This window comes from Lolium perenne, chromosome 1 (assembly GCF_019359855.2).
Source record: "Lolium perenne isolate Kyuss_39 chromosome 1, Kyuss_2.0, whole genome shotgun sequence".
Lineage (NCBI taxonomy): Eukaryota > Viridiplantae > Streptophyta > Magnoliopsida > Poales > Poaceae > Lolium > Lolium perenne.
Window position 1 is genome coordinate 162,441,069 of NC_067244.2, and position 10,846 is coordinate 162,451,914.

General features: G+C 43.0%; 1 long non-coding RNA gene across 1 annotated transcript; it reads right to left on the minus strand.

Annotated features, from left to right (window-relative positions):
• Positions 1-1,976: 1,976 nt before the first annotated feature.
• LOC127302140 (uncharacterized) lies at positions 1,977-3,602 on the minus strand. Its single transcript, XR_007852677.1, has 2 exons — positions 3,182-3,602; positions 1,977-2,339 (listed from the first exon to the last, which is right to left on the minus strand). It is a non-coding gene; the product is annotated as an uncharacterized lncRNA (long non-coding RNA).
• Positions 3,603-10,846: the final 7,244 nt, after the last annotated feature.

Here is a 10,846-nt window from a genome sequence, read left to right on the forward strand (position 1 = left end):
ATGAGACTTTCTCACCTGTAGCGAAGCTAAAATATGTGAGGATTTTGTTAGCAATAGCTGCATTTTTCGATTATGAGATTTGGCATATGGATGTCAAAACGGCGTTCCTTAATGGAGACATTGAGGAAGAGTTGTATATGGTACAACCCAAAGGTTTTGTCGATCCTAAAAATGCTGACAAGGTGTGCAAACTTCAGCGTTCAATTTATGGACTGAAGCAAGCATCAAGAAGTTGGAATCGACTCTTTGATAAGGTGATCAAAGACTTCGGGTTTATACAGTGTCATGGAGAGGCATGTATTTACAAGAAAGTGAGTGGGAGCTCTGTAGCGTTCCTGATATTATATGTAGATGACATATTATTGATTGGGAATGATATAGAACTATTAAGCAGTGTAAAAGGTTATTTGAATAATAGTTTTTCAATGAAAGACCTTGGTGAAGCATCGTATATATTAGGCATCAAGATTTATAGAGATAGATCAAGACGTTTAATAGGGCTATCACAGAGTATATACCTGGACAAGATTCTAAAGAAGTTTAGAATGGACGAAAATAAGAAAGGGTTCTTACCTATGTTACCAGGCTAGGTCTTGAGTAAGACTCAAGGACCGGCTACGGCAGAAGAAAGAGAAAGGATGAGTCAGATCCCCTATGCCTCGGCAGTAGGCTCTATCATGTATGCCATGCTATGTACTAGACCGGATATAGCACATGTTGTTAGTTTGACTAGCAGATATCAATGTGATCCAGTAATGGAACACTGGACAGCGGTCAAGAATATCCTGAAGTACTTGAAAAGAACTAAGGATATGTTTCTTTGTTATGGAGGTGACCAAGAGCTCGTTGTAACCAGTTACACCGATGCAAGTTGGAACACTGATCCTGATGACTCTAAGTCTCAGTCTGGGTACGTGTTTATATTGAATGGTGCTGCAGTAAGCTGGGCAAGCTCGAACCAGTGCACGGTGGCGAAGTCTTCAACAGAATCGGAGTACATAGCGGCTTCAGAGGCTTCATCAGAAGCGGTATGGATGAAGAGGTTCATTGTAGAGCTCAGTGTGGTTCCTAGTGCATTGGACCCACTAGTCATCTACTGTGACAACATGGGTGCCATCGCCAATGCACAAGAACCAAGGTCACACAAGAGGCTGAAGCATATCAAGCTGCGTTATCATTCGATTCGCGAGTACATCGAAGATGGAGAAGTAAAGTTTGCAAAGTACACACTGATCTGAATGTAGCAGATCCGTTGACTAAAGCTCTCCCTAGGGCAAAGCATGACCAACACCAGAATGCCATGGGTGTTAGGTACCTTACAATGTAATCTAGATTATTGACTCTAGTGCAAGTGGGAGACTGTTGGAGATATGCCCAAGAGGCAATAATAAAAGTGGTTATTATATATCTTTGTGTTTATGATAAATGTTTATATACCATGCTATAATTGTATTAACCGAAACATTGATACATGTGTGTTATGTAAACAACAATGAGTCCCTAGTAAGCCTCTTAACTAGCTTGTTGATTAATAGATGATCATTGTTTCATCATCATGAACATTGGATGTTATTAATAACAAGGTTATGTCATTATATGAACTAGCAGGTGGACCCGCGCATTTGCGCGGCTAGATTTTATACGCAATTTAGTTGTTTTTGTTTTACACATGTTTTCCATGGTATATTAATACTAATATTCATAGATTATACATATTAGTGTTGTCGTAAAATACATGAATAATTTCATCTTGGGAATCCTATTTATACATTTGTGAAAACCCTATGAAATCGATTTCTTTACTTTGTATGCAAATCAAATGCATATGCAAATATTTAAGTAGAATCCCAAGTAGCATATTACAATTATCCATGAATTTTGAACGATTAAATTTTCGTATTGTGGATTCATGTATTACCCCGACCCCAGCAAAATAGCTGAGATGAGATAATAGAAACTAAATTCATGTAACCATCTAGATGCAAAATCTGCAAGGTAATAATATAGAGGACAACCCCGACAACTAAAAGGTGTCTTGCATACAACAAAACAGATCAAAACACTTCTTTCCTCCATAAACCTCTTGTAATCCTTGATCCAGAGTCCTGGGCTTTGTGATTTATAAAAAACAAAAAATCCCTATTGTCATGTGCTTCAAAAAAAAGATCAAACATTAGCAAAAACTGGAGTGGTCGTCTCTTAATAAGTGTATTTTGCCTAGACATACTGAGTATATACCACCGTTCAACCATCTTCACCCCAAGGAGATTCTGCCAGCCTCCATAGTTACATTTTGCTATCTTCTTGTTATGCCGCAATGACTACATAAATTTGGAAGCCTGCACTCATAAAGCAAGAGCATAGAGTGAGCTTTCAGTTCACACACTCATGTTGCTTATCTCCATAAGTAGATCTATTTAATCAGCAAATCTTGGCATATCCTGCATCATGATAAAAAAAAATACATCGCATTTGCACAGCTACATTTTCTTTATTTTTTGTTATACATGTCATTGAGTTTTTTTATATTGTCTTCTATATACGATTTTATCTATTATGAAGTATATTTTATTAAATTATAAAGTATTATGACAAACATACACGATAAATAATACTGATACTGTTTTTATTTAACATATCTAAGTATCATTTTGTATATAGATAGACAAAGTTTGAATGCATAGATCTTCTCAATTTGTTCTAATGCAAACATTGATGGATAATAAAACACCAAATTAGAGCAGGACCATCTCGGTATGATGATATTTTTGGAAGAAATCTCAGTACGATGTTGCTTGTTCCATTTTTTCTGAGTAACGATAAATAAGAACTAAATCATAAAATTGATGGCTCATACGTCAGATTCTTGTTGTCCTCCACACACCTTGAACATTAGAGGAAATGTAGGTACGTATTCAGTTAGTGCAGCATAAGGCATTCATATGTTCCTATGGATGTTCATCTTACCATAATTTATTATATCGTCTACCTATCTCATACAATGCATTCGATCATAGCGGGTTCATGATAATTGTAAATTGCTCTGACAAATTTCCGTTTTGTATGCATGTTGCACTGACAAATTCCCGATAAATGCAGTCCTAAGTTATCATTAGTAGCAGTAATGCACAACATCGTAAAACAGTCTCACTGAATCTGAAAGTAAATTCTGTGTACAGACCTGAGTGTTTGCTTATTGAAAGATAAAGCACTGCTGCTCCACGTACATTACAATGGTTGCCTGCGATTGGTCCAATGTGGTTGTCCAGATCCATGGCCCTCCCCATTTTCGTATATGAACTCATAGTGGTCACACACCTGAAACAAAAGGAAAAACATGTATATTGGCTAGTTAATTAACACCTCGATGCTTATATTGCTAGAAAACATGTAAGTGCTCCGGAGGAAAAATGGGCTTCCCAATCGTCCACGCACTCAATTGCCATATGCCCGGAACAGCTAGGTGAAAATTTGTAAGAACAGAGATTTTCTCAACTCCAACCAAACATCAATCTAGATTCGTGTCAATCCTTGGTGGCCAAAACGTACTGAAAACGCATCAGCCTCCCTACTTTCGGATCAATCTCACATAAGGTTAAAATATAAAACATAGCTATGTCACTTTCTCGAGAGTGTCTGCATAGCGAGAACATGCGACCCGATCAAACTTACAAAGGATTCGTCCTGCTAGCTTTGGGTTAGGTTGAATTCAGAAATATCGCCAATTGGTCAGCCTCACTACAATCTACATGGCAAACAAAGTTAATATTTCCATTATATTTTATAATCCCACATATTAATTTTAGGTATATAAATCCAAATGTTAGTTTTCATATGATTTTTAGTTTAAAAGTTATTTTTTGCTCCATCTAGTTTAATTATACTGACATCATATTCGATTTGCTCAAGACTATCCTTGAGTAGTATATAATCATGTGTTACTTCCGATTCAACACTCAAAAGTAAATACATATTTAGGGTGACTCTAAAAATTAAATCTTCGATTTCCAACTTACAATAATGCCTCTAACTGTTTGTATATGTAAATAATTTTCTATCTCGTCTGGCAAAAGTTGGTCAGTTATGCATACGTATATGGAGAAATTTGAGATTCTCATGTGTATGAAACAGGAAAGAATCAACGAACTGAGAAAATGAGCTAATTCTTGCTTGCAAGGATCGTGAACCAAAAGTGTACCTGGAGGCATCATGGAGTACATAGATCGCCTGGCATCCAAAGAGAGCAGCTTATCCTCCCCGCCGTAGTGCTCCGCTGAGTCGTTGCTGTCCATGCCTGATTGGCGGACTGGTTGCAGTGCATGGTGCGCCACCATCAAGTGGATCCTTGAGGTGAATGAGCCAACAGACTATGCATCCATATCATGCTTTGTTGATGGAGTGGACGTTGATTAAAGCATCTATATCTTGCCGCCACGTGACAATGCAGAAAGGGGCACTTTGAGTTGTGCCAGAGCACAGCATAATCCCACTAAGTTTCCCCTGATTCTTGAACACGTTGTTCGATTGATGGGGGTGCGTGCCTGCCTGCAAAGATCAATGTTTCCATGGCCAGAACACGACATCAGATTGAGGGCGGTCGTGCATGCATGCATAGGCGTCGCCACTGGTAAATAATCTGCACGGTACAGAGATATCTCAGAGAGGACAACAGCCAGGACAGACCGATAGAGAGGAGGGGTGACGGCAGATGCAGCAGATCCATGAGGCGCAGCGACCACCGCGGCGGCGGCCGCAGGAGAAAGCGGTGGAAGATCAGATTTAGACTCAACTCAGGATAGATTTGATCTAAAGAGTGGGCATTGTTTGCGTGCGTGTCGTACTTAGGGTAGACGTGCGGAAGATGGGTAATTATGTGCACGTATTGATCGAATTGGCGGAAGTTAAGAAGTTAATCTTGGCCGTAGTTCTCGATTTCATTATCCCTAACTAATCCGTACAGTTGGTTGTTTGTTGTTTTCTATACCTAATAATAAAGGAGCTAAGGTTTCTGCCAAAATTTTCGTCTAATTTTTTATTGGACCGGTTTGCCCTCACAGCAAATCACATAATACATCAAATTACCATTATACCGGTTCGTGTTTTTATTTTGTTTGCGGGAGACCCACCTGCCCCTGATCCAACATCCCCCGAGATCGAGCTGCCTGGCGGCCGAGCCCCCGTCCCCGAAGCCCTCCGATTTGGCTAGGCTCTGGCGGCGACCCGCCTTGAGGAGTAGGTGGGGATCCGTCTGCTACAGAGGAGGAGAGGCAGTCGACGCAGCGGCTTCGACCCTCAGCGGGAGAAGACCAGCGACGGAGGATCTTGGTAGCGTGGTGGGCTCGACGTGGTTGGACGCTCGCCGGCCGGGACGACGGATCAGACCACACCACGGTTGTGAGGGAGAGAGGACCAAAATTAGGCGCTCGCCGGCCGGGACGATGGAGCGGGAACAAGAAGGAGCTCTTGCTCGCGGCGCTAGGAGCCGGCGAGGAGGCTGGAGGCGCTGGCGCTTGGCTCCGCCGGAGTAGTAGGAGGTTGCGGGCGGAGGAGTAGAGCCGAGGAGGCGGCCTCGCGCGAGAGAGTGGAAGCGAGCGACATGCTCGTAACTCGTGAGTGGCGGCGCTCGGAGGAAATCGAGCGACGGGTCGCATAATTTTGCTTTTCCTAGCGTTTGGGTTGGGTCGAGGCAGTGGTTGACTCTTGGACCTTGGACCGGTCCGTAACCGTGACAACTATTGTCTATGCTCTTGACATCGACAGCTTCCGATCCTCATCCTTTTTCTCTCAGAATCCAAAATAAAATTACAGAGTCTTGCGTAACAAATATACACGGCATCTTCTCCCATCCCAAATAATCTAACTAAGGGTCGTGCTACGCGTCGGGCGACCGATCCGACGCCCAGATCGGTCGCACAGCAGCCGCTCGTTTTACCCATCCGACGCTCGAGAATCATTGTCAGACGGTCGCTTTCATCTCTGCTGTGCGCGCGTCCCATCCTCTGTTCGTGCTGAAGCGCTGCATGCGGGCGCATAAAGGAGACGAGAAGGCCTGCTTAGGTTGGGGCAAACTCTCATTTGCAACTAGTTGCGCCCGCACCCCATTTTTTGTTGTGACACTTCTAAGTTTCCAAAAAATGCAAACTAAAATTCTAGACATACATTGTCTTGTGTCTTGTGCATCTGTGAAGTTTCATCCAAAAATATGTCAAAATGTGGCCTACACAAAAAGAACAAATGACCTGTAAATAGTACGTGACACTATTTACGTATGTCTTCTCTTTTTTACACAGGTCACATTTTGACATATTTTTGGATGAAACTTCACAGATACACAAGACACAACACAATGTATGTCTAGAATTTTAGTTTGCATTTTTTGGAAACTTAGAAGTGTCACAACAAAAACGGGGTGCGGGCGCAACTAGTTGCAGAATATCCCCTTAGGTTGGCTGCTAGCTGCCTAGCTATGCCTGGCTCGGTGCATGGTAGTGCTGGCATGGGCGGGCTGCCGGCTGCGCCTGTACTTGCTTGCTACGACACACCTAGCTCCACGCCTAATTACGCGTAAAATATGTAACAATATACATTTGCAACAAATTACCTCAGTATCATTTTACTAGAAGAAATTATAAGGCTCACAACATTTCGCAACGACAATACAACAAATCGGTATACAACCATTTTCCGCAGAAAAAATTTAGGAATATATTACCGCCGTGTTGCTACGCTGCGTGGTTGGAGTCATGCTGTATTTTGGTCATCTAAGTAGATCCCACCATATGTTACTGTAGGGGCATTAGAACAGAAGTAATCCAACAAAAAGTTCATGTTTACAACAATACTTAACAATGATTCCAACAGAAAACAACAATTCCGGCTCTGATAATTATCTATATGACAAATCATTAATATATTTACAATAATAATTATTAATAGAAACAACAAAATTCCTAGGTGTTTACAACAACAGTCAACCACCATTTTAACTAAATAGGAGAATTCCAACATAAAATAATTCTGAAGCAAAAGTATCTTTACAACAAATCATCAATATATTTACAATAATAAATAACAACAAAACCAACAAAAAAATTGGGTGTCTACAATAGTAGTCGTTAATGATTTTAACAAAAAATAATAATTCCAAAACTAAAATAACCACATGCCCAAAATATATTTACAACAAATCACCAATATATTTACAACAAAAAATACTACCAAAATCAACAAAAAAATCGGTGTTTACAATATAGTCAACAACATTAACAACTCGTGCTAAAAAGTCCATAGCAAATAAGATAGTGATTTACAACAATATTTCATAACTATATGAACTAACTCAATTAACTAATACAACATTAGAAAAATTCTTGTGGGATGTCTATTTGTAAATAGATTCATAAGTTGTTTTCAACAAATTTTGTGGAAAAAAATGTTGTCCATCGCGACCTTGTACTCACCGATTCGGCAGGACGACCACGAACTCGGCTCACCGGAGTGCCGGTGGCACTAGATCCAGTGACCTTCGGCCCATTTCCACTAGTTGCACGTGTGTTCGCAGCGAAAGAGAGACGAGTCACCGGTTTGTCAAAAAAGAATCTAATTAAATCTTTGTCCCAAAAATTCGAATTAACCCTTAATATTTTTGTAGCAGCTCAATAACAAAATATGGTCGATAGCTAGCTGTCATAATATTATTTTGGTCATGGTCTCTTACTACACATTTCTTTTGCAGCCCGTAGGCTGATGGAGTAGCTAGCTATCGAGTACTAGTACTAGCAATATGTACACTACGTAGTATACTACTACCAAGGAATAGGGCGTAAATTATTATGCACAGCGATTAAGGAGAAACAACAGCTACAAAAGTACAAAAAAAACAGCAGCAGCAGGTGGTCCTACCTAGTACCAACGTGAGAAAAGCAAGTAGTGAGGAGAGACAGAGCGCGATATCACACGCTAGCAAAAGCTGCGGCGTGGAAAAGAAGGCAGCTGTGCGAGTTTACTTGGTTGGAACACCGGAAACCAAGCGCGCGCGAATGAGAGTGAGAGCGACCGATCCGTCGACGCGATCGGCCGCCCGATCAGCAGCGTTTTCCTTACAATAATAGGCCATCGTGAGACATTGTTTTGGTCCATCTACTTGAACATATAGGTGGGGAGGAGCTTATGAACGAGTACCTAAGTGGTTTGCGTGGGGATTGGCGACGATACCGTTCGGTGATCAATTTGCTCGGTGGAACTTTTGGATGACCATAATTGAGGCCATAGTTACTGCAATGAGTGATCATGGACTTGCTCAACCGCTCGTAATCATGTAAGGAGCGCGAGGTAGCACCACGCTAGAGCTTGTGTGACAGTTTTCACTCTTGTGGAGGATTCTATGGGTTCGAGATTATTTTGATAGAGGCCATTAGAGGCTGGGAGCTTTGGTTCTCTACTTCTCTGCACGATGATCCGATGATGGTGTCAATGGAGTTGCGGCCAAAGGTCGGTGGCACTACTTAATCCTGATCCATCTCACGGCTCCGCCTTATATCTTTAGGTATATCTATATGCTTTCTTTGCTCTTTTTCTGCAGCCATCTTATAAACTCTCTAATTTAGGCAGAACTGGTAAATTTAATTTATTCTACCACATTGATAGATAACTTTTAGTTTCATTATTTTGGAAGTTAATATATTTTGCTCATCCGCGCGCGGGCATTGTCCTAGTAATAATATAATAGATGATGTAATGGACACACCCAATTAAGCGTAGCATAAGATCACGTCATTAAGTTATTTTCTATAAGCTTTCGATACATAGTTACCTAGTCCTTTCGACCATGAGATCATGTAAATCACTTATACCGGAAAGGTACTTTGATTACATCAAACGCCACTGCGTAAATGGGTGGTTATAAAGGTGGGATTAAGTATCCGGAAAGTATGAGTTGAGGCATATGGATCAACAGTGGGATTTGTCCATCCCGATGACGGATAGATATATTCTGGGCCCTCTCGGTGGAATGTCGTCTAAATAGCTTGTAAGCATATGAATGGTTCATAAGAGACCACATACCACAGTACGAGTAAAGAGTACTTGTCAGGAGACGAGGTTGAACAAGGTATAGAGAGATACCGATGATCAAACCTCGGACAAGTAAAATATCGCGTGACAAAGGGAATCAATATCGTATGTGTATGGTTCATTCGATCACTAAGTCATCGTTGAATATGTGGGAGCCATTATGGATCTCCAGATCCCGCTATTGGTTATTGGTCGGAGAAAGTTCTCAACCATGTCTACATAGTTCGCGAACCGTAGGGTGACACACTTAAGGTTTGATGTCGTATTAGTAGAACTTGAATATGGAATGGAGTTCGAAGTTTTGTTCGAAGTCTCGGATGGGATCCCGGACATCACGAGGAGTTCCGGAATGGTCCGGAGAATAAGATTCATATATAGGAAGTCATTTTATAAGTTTGAAAATGATCCGGTGCATTTATGGAAGGTTCTAGAAGGTTCTAGAAAAGTCCGGAAGAAATCAATTTGGAAGGCGGAGTCCCGAAGGGACTCCACCTCCCATGGCCGGCCAACCCTAGAGGGGTGGAGTCCCAGGTGGACTCCACCAAGGGTGGCCGGCCACCCCCCTCATGGAAGGGTGGGAGTCCCACTTGAGGTGGGAATCCCACCTTGGGTAGGTTTCCCTACACATGGAAGGTTTTGGTTTGGGGTCTTATTCGAAGACTTGTAGTCCAACACTTGGGGGTTCCACCTATATAATGAGGGGCAAGGGGAGGGGGCCGTCCACACCAAAGCCACCACCTTGGCCGTACCCCTTGGAGGCCGGCCACCCCCTCTCCCCAAACCCTAGCCGCCCCACTCCTCCACCTCTCCCGCAACGCTTAGCGAAGCTTCACCGGAGATCTCCATCGACACCGCCACCACGCCGTCGTGCTGCCGGATTCAAGGAGGAGCTACTACTTCCGCTGCCCGCTGGAACGGGGAGAAGGATGTCGTCTTCATCAACACCGAACGTGTGACCGAGTACGGAGGTGCTGCCCGATTGTGGCACCGTCAAGATCTTCTACGCGCTTTTGAAAGCGGCAAGTGATCGTCTACCGCAGCAACAAGAGCCTCATCTTGTAGGCTTTGGAAATCTTCAAGGGTGAGTCTCGTTCATCCCCTCGTTGCTCCCATCTTCTAGATTGCATCTTGGTTTGGATTGCGTTCTCGCGGTAGGAAATTTTTTGTTTTCTATGCAACGAATCCCAACAAAATGGTCGGAATAAAAGCATAGGTGCACACGACCGAATACCACCGATCCAGCAAACTCCAAGCAATAGAAGCACTATTACACTTGCCAGCGGCGCCTTCTGGAACACAACACTCCGGCCAGATCATGAAGGCCAGGCCTCCGGCAGGTCTTGATCTTCACCCAAGAGAGACCCTAGGACCGCCGCATTTATTCAGGTCGGGACCCCACGCCGGTGACCATCCTAGGCTGGCCATGGTTGCCTCCGGAGACACCAAGAAGATCGTGTAGTCTGGAGACACCGCACATGCCTGGGCACCGCCGCAGCTGAACGCCGGTCCTCCACAGCCAGTCGCTGAGAGGCGAGGAGAAGGGGACCTAGGATTTCCCCTGCTGCCCGCCCCCACCCATCCATTCGCTGCTGGCAGGGCACACCACCCAGATCTGGCCGCCCAGATCAGCCAACCTCCCACGGCCGCGCAGCACCCCGTGAGCCCGACGCACCGACCGTTACCGAAGCGTGATACGTCCAGTTTTCATCACTATTTTATATCATAATTTATTGTTATTCATTGATATATTTCATATTTAGTGGTGATACTTATG